The following is an 11,016-nucleotide window of genomic DNA, read 5'->3' as shown; positions in this document are numbered from 1 at the left end:
GGGACCTGGGGTCAGACTGGAGCAGGGACCTGGGGGTCAGACTGGAGCAGGGACAGGTACAGGACCTGGGGGTCAGTTGTATTGGGTCAGGTGTGTTGAAACACTCAGACACGCTGTTCCACCTCTAAACTGAACCCTGTTGTGTTTTCCAGACTGGGGTTGAAGCTGGATGCCAGCCATGCCAGGCAGGGGTGTGTGGCCAGGGTGAGTGCCACCCAACCGGTCAGAGAGGCTTCTCCTGTACCTGCCACCCTGGGTGGACCGGAGACCGTTGTCAGGACCAGGTCAACAACCCCTGTGATGGGAACAAGTCAGTGGACTGGGGATGGGGGTGAGGGGTGAGGGTGAGGTGGAGGATGAAGAATGGAGAGGGATGGGGGAGGATGGAGAGGAATGGGGGTGAGGGGTGAGGTGGAGGATGAAGAATGGAGAGGGATGGGGGAGGATGGAGAGGGATGGGGGTGAGGGGTGAGGGGAGGATGAAGAATGGAGAGGGATGGGGGAAGGATGGAGAGGATGGGGTGAGGGTGAGGGGAGGATGAAGAATGGAGAGGGATGGGGAAGGATGGAGAGGGATGGGGGTGAGGGGTGAGGGGAGGATGAAGAATGGAGAGGGATGGGGGAAGGATGGAGAGGATGGGGGTGAGGGGTGAGGGGGAGGATGAAGAATGGAGAGGGATGGGGGGGAGGATGGAGAGGGATGGGGGTGAGGGGTGAGGGGTGAGGGGAGGATGAAGAATGGAGAGGGATGACCATTTAAATTGTATTTCTCCCCCCCTCTCCCTTCTCTCTCTCCTTCCTCTCCTCTCCCTCCCCCATCTCTCTCTCTCTCTCCGTCCTCTCCCTCCCCCTCCTCTCTCTCCCCCTTCTGTCTCTCTCCGTCCTCTCCCTCCCCCTCCTCTCTCTCTCTCTCTCTCCCCGTCCTCTCCCTCTCCCTCCTCTCTCTCTCTCTCTTTGTCCTCTCCCTCCCCCTCCTCTCTCTCCCTCCCCTCCTCTCTCTCTCCCTCCCCTTCTCTCTCTCCCTCCCCCTCCTCTCTCTCCCTCCCCTTCTCTCTCTCCCTCCCCCTCCTCTCTCTCCCTCCCCATCTCTCCGTCCTCTCCCTCCCCATCCTCTCCCTCCCCTTCTCTCTCTCCCTCCCCCAATCTCTCCCTCCCCATCTCTCTCTCTCTCTCTCTCTCCGTCCTCTCCCTCCCCATGTCTCTCCCTCCCCATCTCTCTCTCTCTGTCCTCTCCCTCCCCCTCTCTCTCTCCCTCCCCCTCCTCTCCCTCTCCTCTCCCTCCCCTCCCTCCCCATCTCTCTCTCCATCTGTCTCCCCTCCCCATCTCTCTCTCTCTCCCTCCCCCCCCCTCCTCTCCCTCCCCCCATCTCTCTCCTCTCCCCTCCCCCTCCTCTCTCCCTCCACTCTCTCCTCTCCCTCCACCCCATCTCTCTCTCTCTCCGTCCTCTCCCTCCCCATCTCTCTCTCTCCCTCCCCCATCTCTCCCTCCCCATCCCTCTCCTATCCCTCCTCCAATCTCTCCCTTCCCATCTTCTCTCTCTCCCGTCCTCTCCCTCTCCCTCCTCTCTCTCTGTCTCTCGTCCTCTCCCTCCCCCTCCTCCTCCCCCTCTCCCTCCCCCATCTCTCCCTCCCCCTCTCTCTCTCCCTCCCCCTCCTCTCTCTCTCTCTCAGTCCTCTCCCCTCCCCTCCTCTCTCTCCCTCCCCCATCTCTCTCTCTCTCTCTCTCTCAAGTCCTATCCCTCCTCCTCTCTCTCCCTCCCCCCCATCTCTCTCTCTCTCCATCCTCTCCCTCTCCCTCCCCTCCTCTCTCTCTCTCTCAGGTCCTCTCTCTCCCCCTCCTCCCTCCCCCTCTCCCTCCCCATCTCTCCCCTCCCCCTCCTCTCTCTCTCCCTCCCTCCTCTCTCTCTCTCTCTCTCCGTCCTCTCTCTCCCCCTCCTCTCTCTCCCTCCCCTGTCTCTCTCTCTCTCCGTCCTCTCCCTCACATCCTCTCTCTCTCTCTCTCAGAATTCTCCTCCCTCCCCCATCTCTCTCTGTCTCCATCCTCTCCCTCCCCCTCCTCTCTCTCCCTCCCCTCTCTCTCCTCCCTCCCCCATCTCTCTCTCTCTCTGTCCTCTCCCTCCCCATCCCTCTCCCCCATCTCTCTCTCTCTCCGTCACTCTCCCTCCCCCTCTCCCCTCTCTCTCTCTCCGTCCTCCTTCCTGCAGGTGTATCCATGGTTCATGTCTTCCTGTCAATTCCTACTCCCTACTCCTGTCGCTGCCAGCCAAGGATTCCTCGGGGTGCTGTGTGACGAGGCAGACCAGAAGTGCTGGACCCCTGTCAGCTGACCGGAGTCTTAAACATGGGGAAATGTGGGCTGTCTGACCTGGGCGGGGCCTACTGTCAATGTAACCCAGGATACACGGGGACACCTGCGACAGAGGTGAGGGGAGGGAGGAGGTGAGAGGGAGGGGAGGGAGGAGGAGGCGGGAGAGAGGAGGGGGGAGGGAGGCAGGGAGAGGGGGGGGAGGGAGGGAGGCAGGGAGAGAGGGAGGGGGAGGAGGGGAGGCAGGGGGGAGGGGGAGGGAGGGAGGGAGGAGGGAGGGAGGGAGGGAGGGAGGCAGGGAGGGGAGGGAGGGGGAGAGGGGAGGGGGAGGAGGCAGGAGAGGGGGAGGGAGGGAGGGAGGCAGGGAGAGAGGGGGAGGGTCTCCCACATCGGTCTCACTGTCTGTCTGTTCATTTGTCTGTCTCTAACTCTCTGCTGTCTGTCTGTTAGTGTTTAACCCTGTCTGTCTGCTCTAACTTTATGCTGTCTGTGCTCTAACTCTCTGCTGTCTGTCTGTTAGTGTTTTAACTGTCTGTCTGCTCTAACTTTATGCTGTCTGTCTGCCCCCAGCCTCCTCTGATCCGCCCCCGGCAGAGGATCACCCAGGTGAGATTCTCAGGGTCAGAGGTCAGAGGTCAGCCCTCTCTGCCCGCCACCCCCTCCTTAACCCATCCTCCTCCACAGCCAATCACATTGGAGACCTTCCGTTCCACATGAGCTTGTTTCAACCTCAGCCACCCCTCTGCTCTCTCCTTTCACACTCTTCCTTCCTTGTTCCTTCGTTATCTCCCTCCTTCCTTCCTTCCTTCCTCCATCCCCTTCCTTCCTTCCCTTCCTTCCCTCCATCCTCCATCCTTCCTTCTTCTTCCCTCTTCCATCACTCCACTCTCTCCTATTAGCCCTTCCTCATCCTCTCTCTCTCTCTCTCCCTCTCTCTCCCTCTCTCTCCATCCGTCCATCCTCTCCTCTCTCTTAGCCCTTCCTCTCTCTCTCTCAGCCTTCCTCTCTTCTCTCCCTCTCTTTCTCTCTCTCTCTCTCTATTTAGCCCTTCCTCTCTCTCTCTCTCTCAGCCCTCTCCTCTCTCTCTCTCAGCCCTTCCTCTCTCTCTCTCTCTCTCTCTCTCTCTCTCTCTCTCTCTCTCTCTCTCTTTTTTCTCTCTCCCTGTCTCTCTCTCTCTCTCTCTCTCTCTCTCTCCCTCCTAAACCCTTCTTCTCTCTTTCCCTGTAGAGGTGGTCTGTCGGAACGGCTCCGAGCTGTCTACCAGCTCCAGAGGGGCTATTCGGCGTGTGAAACCCAGGAGAAGGTCTCCCGTCTAGAGTGCCGTGGCTCCTGTCTGGAGGGCTGAAGGGGGCGGGAGCGACTGCTGCTCCCCTTTACGTTCCAAACATAGGAAATACACCTTCCACTGCACCGACGGCTCCTCCTTCGTACAGGAAGTGGAGAGGTGGTGAAGTCGGATTGTACAAAGTGTCCTCCCTCGTAAACGTCACCTCCTTTACCCTGGGATGAAAGGTTCCGCTTCCTGTTCCTGCTCCTGTCTCTCTCTGGAAGGAAACCCATCCCTCTCTCCTGCTCTGACCTCATCCCTCTCTCCTCCTCTGACCTCATCCCTCTCTCCTGCTCTGACCTCATCCCCTTCTTCTCTTCCAACCTCATCCCCCTCTCCTCCTCTGACCTCATCCCCCTCTCCTCCTCTGACCTCATCCCCCTCTCCTCCTCCAACCTCCTCCTCCTCATCCCCCTCTTCTCCTCCGACCTCACCCCCTCCCTCCTCCGACCTCATCCTTCTCCCTCTCATCCTCTCCTCCGACCTCATCCTCATCCCCCTCTCCTCCTCCAACCTCATCCTCCTCCTCCGATCTTTTCTCTGACCTCCTCCGACCTCATCCCCCTCTTATCCAACCTTATCCTCCTCCGACCTCACCCTCCCCTTCTCCTTCTCCAACCTTATCCCCCTCCCTCCCACCTCCCCCTTTTCATCTGACCTCATCACCCTCTCCTCCCACCTCCTCGACCTCATCCCCCTCTCCTCCTCCGACCTCTCTCTCCTCCAACCTCATCATCATCCCCCTCCTCCTCCCACCTCCCACCTCATCCACCTCTTTCTCCGACCTCTGACCTCATCCCCCTCTCCTCCTCCGACCTCATCCCTTTTTCTCTCTCCTCCTCCAACCTCATCCCCTCTCCTCCCTCCCACCTCATCCTCCGTTTCAACCCCCTCTCTCTTTTCTGACCTCATCCCCCTCTCCTCCTCCGACCTCATCCCCTCTCCTCCTCTGACCTCATCCACCTCTCCTCCTCTGACCTCATCCCCCTCTCCTCCTCCGACCCCCCCTCATCCCCTCTCATCCTCCGATCCCCCTCTCCTCCTCCCATCCCCTCTCCTCCTCTGACCTCATCCCCCCCTCTCTGATCCTCCTCCCCTCATCCCCCTCCCTCCCTCTCCTCCTCTGACCTCATCCCCCTCCCCTCTCACCTCATCCTCTCCTCCGACCTCAACCCCCTCTCCTTTTCTGACCTCATCCCCCTCTCATCCTCCGACCTCATCCCTCTCCTCCTCCGCCTCATCCCCCTCTCCTCCTTTCTGACCTCATCCCCCTCTCCTCCTCCGACCTTATCCCCTCCCTCCCTCTGACCTCATCCCCCTCTCCTCCTCCGACCTTATCCCCCTCTCCTCCTCTCCTCCTCATGCCCCTCTCCTTCCTCCTCCTCCGACCTCATCCCCTCTCTCCTCTCCTGACCTCCCCCCTCTCCTCCTCTGACCTTATCCCCCTCCCTCCCCCTCTCCTCCTCCGACCTTATCCCCTCCCCTCTCCTCCTCCGACCTTATCCCCCCCTCTCCCTCCTCCGACCTTATCCCCTCCCCTCTCCTCCTCCGACCTCATCCCCTCTCTTCTCCTCCTCCGACCTCATCCCTCTTCTTTTTGTAAACCCCCCAAAAGTCAAGACGAAACAAAGAAAAAAATCTCAACCAGCGCTGGACTGTGGGCTCACTGCCTCAGAGGAGATGTTGAATTATATTGTAAAAATACAACAACAAAAAGGGACTTATTTTTATTATCAAGCGGAGAAAAAAAGACTTAAAAACTCAACAAGACTTCTGTTCCTTCTTTTCCGTTTTGGCACGATGACTCATGATGACGAGCGGTGTTTCCCACTGACGGACGACCACTTCCTGTTGTGTACTTCCTGTTTTCCCATGTTTCGTATGAGTCCCTCTATTAACCGTAGTACGACACACTCACCACTAGGTGGAGGTGTTCTGGTCTCAGGTCAGGGGGGAGACGGAGGGAACCCTTTCATCCACACAGCACACACACACACACACACACACACACACGTAGATGGTATAGTTTAGTTAAGGTAGTAATTAGGTTAAACCCTCAGTGCCTCCTCTCCTGTGACAACCTCCACCCAAAACACAGACACAGACACAGACACACACACACACACGTAGATGGTATAGTTTAGTTAAGGTAGTAATTAGGTTAAACCCCTCAGTGCCTCCTCTCCTCTCCTGTGACAACCTGTCTGACCCAAAACACACACACACACACACACACACACACACACACACACACGTAGATGGTATAGTTTAGTTAAGGTAGTAATTAGGTTAAGCCCCTCAGTGCCTCCTCTCCTGTGACAACCTGTCTGACCCATGTACCTGTCTGACCCATGTACCTGTCTGACCCATGTACCTGTCTGACCCTTTTAATATATATTAATTTATATTTCACTCTCTTATTTTTGTCTTAAAAGGCAGTGAATGATTGACGAGACTAACAACATATCGTGTCCTAATTTTTGTTTTGTTTTGGGGGGTTGGAGAAGTCTTTGATGTTGTTTTGACCACTGGGTAAAACTATCGTGTTTTAATTATTTGTTTTGTTTGGCCAGAAGACTTAGTTACAATCTTCAAAACAAATGTGACATTGTGATTGAGGACATTGTTGTGTATTTCTGTGGCCATGTTTTCTCAGACTTTGTATTGTGCCATGATGATGATGATGAAGAGTAATAAGAAGTGTATAGTTCCTTTATCTGGCGTTCATTAGATAGTAGATTACATCATCACCTGATCCTAGACATGTTGATGGTGTAGATTACACCACCTGATCCTAGACATGTTGATAGTGTAGATTACACCACCACCTGATCCTAGACATGTTGATAGTGTAGATTACACCACCTGATCCTAGACATGTTGATAGTGTAGATTACACCACCTGATCCTAGACATGTTGATAGTGTAGATTACACCACCACCTGATCCTAGACATGTTGATAGTGTAGATTACATCACCACCTGATCCTAGACATGTTGATGGTGTAGATTACATCACCTGATCCTAGACATGTTGATGGTGTAGATTACATCACCTGATCCTAGACATGTTGATGGTGTAGATTACAACACCACCTGATCCTAGACATGTTGATAGTGTAGATTACATCACCACCTGATCCTAGACATGTTGATAGTGTAGATTACATCACCTGATCCTAGACATGTTGATGGTGTAGATTACACCACCTGATCCTAGACATGTTGATAGTGTAGATTACAACACCACCTGATCCTAGACATGTTGATGGTGTAGATTACATCACCTGATCCTAGACATGTTGATAGTGTAGATTACAACACCTGATCCTAGACATGTTGATAGTGTAGATTACATCACCACCTGATCCTAGACATGTTGATGGTGTAGATTACAACACCTGATCCTAGACATGTTGATGGTGTAGATTACATCACCACCTGATCCTAGACATGTTGATAGTGTAGATTACATCACCTGATCCTAGACATGTTGATGGTGTAGATTACACCACCTGATCCTAGACATGTTGATAGTGTAGATTACAACACCACCTGATCCTAGACATGTTGATGGTGTAGATTACATCACCTGATCCTAGACATGTTGATAGTGTAGATTACAACACCTGATCCTAGACATGTTGATAGTGTAGATTACATCACCACCTGATCCTAGACATGTTGATGGTGTAGATTACAACACCTGATCCTAGACATGTTGATGGTGTAGATTACACCACCTGATCCTAGACATGTTGATGGTGTAGATTACAACACCACCTGATCCTAGACATGTTGATGGTGTAGATTACATCACCACCTGATCCTAGACATGTTGATAGTGTAGATTACTACACCACCTGATCCTAGACATGTTGATAGTGTAGATTACAACACCTGATCCTAGACATGTTGATAGTGTAGATTACTACACCACCTGATCCTAGACATGTTGATAGTGTAGATTACAACACCACCTGATCCTAGACATGTTGATGGTGTAGATTACATCACCACCTGATCCTAGACATGTTGATAGTGTAGATTACACCACCACCTGATCCTAGACATGTTGATAGTGTAGATTACACCACCACCTGATCCTAGACATGTTGATAGTGTAGATTACATCACCACCTGATCCTAGACATGTTGATAGTGTAGATTACACCACCTGATCCTAGACATGTTGATAGTGTAGATTACAACACCACCTGATCCTAGACATGTTGATAGTGTAGATTACACCACCTGATCCTAGACATGTTGATAGTGTAGATTACACCACCTGATCCTAGACATGTTGATAGTGTAGATTACACCACCACCTGATCCTAGACATGTTGATAGTGTAGATTACATCACCACCTGATCCTAGACATGTTGATAGTGTAGATTACATCACCACCTGATCCTAGACATGTTGATAGTGTAGATTACACCACCACCTGATCCTAGACATGTTGATGGTGTAGATTACACCACCTGATCCTAGACATGTTGATAGTGTAGATTACACCACCTGATCCTAGACATGTTGATGGTTTAGATTACATCACCTGATCCTAGACATGTTGATGGTGTAGATTACACCACCTGATCCTAGACATGTTGATGGTTTAGATTACAACACCTGATCCTAGACATGTTGATAGTGTAGATTACATCACCACCTGATCCTAGACATGTTGATAGGTGTAGATTACACCACCACCTGATCCTAGACATGTTGATGGTGTAGATTACATCACCACCTGATCCTAGACATGTTGATAGTGTAGATTACATCACCTGATCCTAGACATGTTGATAGTGTAGATTACACCACCACCTGATCCTAGACATGTTGATGGTTTAGATTACACCACCACCTGATCCTAGACATGTTGATGGTTTAGATTACATCACCACCTGATCCTAGACATGTTGATAGTGTAGATTACACACCACTGATCCTAGACATGTTGATGGTTTAGATTACACCACCTGATCCTAGACATGTTGATGGTTTAGATTACACCACCACCTGATCCTAGACATGTTGATGGTTTAGATTACACCACCACCTGATCCTAGACATGTTGATGGTTTAGATTACATCACCACCTGATCCTAGACATGTTGATAGTGTAGATTACACCACCTGATCCTAGACATGTTGATGGTTTAGATTACACCACCTGATCCTAGACATGTTGATAGTGTAGATTACACCACCTGATCCTAGACATGTTGATGGTGTAGATTACATCACCACCTGATCCTAGACATGTCGATGGTGTAGATTACACCACCTGATCCTAGACATGTTGATAGTGTAGATTACACCACCTGATCCTAGACATGTTGATGGTGTAGATTACACCACCTGATCCTAGACATGTTGATAGTGTAGATTACACCACCTGATCCTAGACATGTTGATAGTGTAGATTACATCACCACCTGATCCTAGACATGTTGATAGTGTAGATTACACCACCTGATCCTAGACATGTTGATAGTGTAGATTACATCACCACCTGATCCTAGACATGTTGATGGTGTAGATTACAACACCTGATCCTAGACATGTTGATAGTGTAGATTACACCACCACCTGATCCTAGACATGTTGATAGTGTAGATTACATCACCACCTGATCCTAGACATGTTGATGGTGTAGATTACAACACCTGATCCTAGACATGTTGATAGTGTAGATTACACCACCTGATCCTAGAACCGTTTATAACTTTTTAACCAATTTCTGCTTAAAAATAAAACTGTGACTTTTTTCTAAATGAAACTACTTTGTTAGCCACCCGATGTTACTATGACGATGTTTAACGTGTTGCTGCTAAGGTTTTGTACCGTAGACTTGGATCCTGATCTGGATGGATCGTAGTACTTCCTGTCCCTCAGTAGGGACTTCCTCCTTGTGTAGCAGATAAATATGTCCCCCCCCCCCCTCTTCCTCTGTGCGTTGTGCTTTATCCCCCCTCCCCCGAGACTGTTTATTAAACAACAATATTTACCTCCAGACTCAGCATGTTACTTTCTTTACCAAATGTTTACCCCTGGACTACACTAGACTACACGAGACTATTGGGACTCAACCCTAGACTACGCTAGAACCTATTGGGACTCAACCCTAGACTACACTAGAAACTATTGGGACTCAACCTTAGACTACACTAGAGACTATTGGGACTCACTCCTAGACTACAATAGACTATTGGGACTCAACCCTAGACTACACTAGACTATTGAGACTCACCCCTAGACTCCACTAGAAACTATTGAGACTCACCCCTAGACTACACTAGAAACTATTGGGACTCAACCCTAGACTACACTAGAAACTATTGGGACTCAACCCTAGACTACACTAGAGACTATTGGGACTCAACCCTAGACTACACTAGAGACTATTGGGACTCACCCCTAGACTACACTAGAGACTACTGCGACTCAACCCTAGACTACACTAGAAACTATTGGGACTCAACCCTAGACTACACTAGAAACTATTGGGACTCAACCCTAGACTACACTAGAGACTATTGGGACTCAACCCTAGACTACACTAGACTATTGGGACTCACCCCTAGACTACACTAGAAACTATTGGGACTCACCCCTAGACTACACTAGAGACTATTGGGACTCAACCCTAGACTACACTAGACTATTGGGACTCAACCCTAGACTACACTAGACTATTGGGACTCACCCCTAGACTACACTAGAAACTATTGGGACTAACCCCTAGACTATACTAGACTATTGAGACTCACCTCTAGACTACACTAGAGACTATTGAGACTCAACCCCTGGACTACACAAGAGACTAATGAGACTCACCTCTAGACTACACAAGAGACTAATGAGACTCACACCTAGACTACACTAGAGACTAATGAGACTCACCTCTAGACTACACTAGAAACTATTGGGACTCACACCTAGACTACACTAGAAACTATTGGGACTCACCCCTAGACTATACTAGACTATTGAGACTCACCCTTAGACTACACTAGAGACTATTGAGACTCACCCCTAGACTAGACTATTGAGACTCACCCCTAGACTACACTAGACTAATGAGACTCACCCCTAGACTACACTAGACTATTGAGACTCACCCCTAGACTACACTAGACTATTGAGACTCACCCCTAGACTACACTAGACTATTGAGACTCACCCCTAGACTACACTAGACTATTGAGACTCACCCCTAGACTACACTAGACTAATGAGACTCACCCCTAGACTACACTAGACTATTGAGACTCACCCCTAGACTACACTAGACTAATGAGACTCACCCCTAGACTACACTAGACTATTGAGACTCACCCCTAGACTACACTAGACTAATGAGACTCACCC

At 50.6% G+C, this 11,016-nt stretch overlaps 3 long non-coding RNA genes across 3 annotated transcripts; 1 reads left to right on the top strand and 2 right to left on the bottom strand.

Annotated features, from left to right (window-relative positions):
• Window positions 1-5,283: 5,283 nt before the first annotated feature.
• On the top strand, window positions 5,284-5,957 carry LOC127920078 (uncharacterized). The gene is made up of 2 exons (XR_008105057.1): window positions 5,284-5,679; window positions 5,793-5,957. It is a non-coding gene; the product is annotated as an uncharacterized LOC127920078 (long non-coding RNA).
• Window positions 5,793-6,124, bottom strand: LOC127920079 (uncharacterized). The gene is made up of 2 exons (XR_008105058.1): window positions 5,973-6,124; window positions 5,793-5,832 (listed from the first exon to the last, which is right to left on the bottom strand). It is a non-coding gene; the product is annotated as an uncharacterized LOC127920079 (long non-coding RNA).
• Window positions 6,125-6,465: 341 nt separating this feature from the next.
• Window positions 6,466-9,355, bottom strand: LOC127920077 (uncharacterized). Its single transcript, XR_008105056.1, has 13 exons — window positions 9,275-9,355; window positions 9,118-9,194; window positions 8,930-9,080; window positions 8,662-8,892; window positions 8,195-8,426; window positions 8,121-8,157; window positions 7,921-8,083; window positions 7,733-7,809; window positions 7,573-7,692; window positions 7,416-7,532; window positions 7,074-7,338; window positions 6,729-6,996; window positions 6,466-6,614 (listed from the first exon to the last, which is right to left on the bottom strand). It is a non-coding gene; the product is annotated as an uncharacterized LOC127920077 (long non-coding RNA).
• Between the last annotated feature and the right edge of the window lie 1,661 nt (window positions 9,356-11,016).

Source organism: Oncorhynchus keta, unplaced genomic scaffold (genome assembly GCF_023373465.1).
Source record: "Oncorhynchus keta strain PuntledgeMale-10-30-2019 unplaced genomic scaffold, Oket_V2 Un_contig_18252_pilon_pilon, whole genome shotgun sequence".
Classification (NCBI taxonomy): Eukaryota; Metazoa; Chordata; class Actinopteri; order Salmoniformes; family Salmonidae; genus Oncorhynchus; species Oncorhynchus keta.
This window is presented reverse-complemented; position numbering and strand designations above follow the sequence as displayed.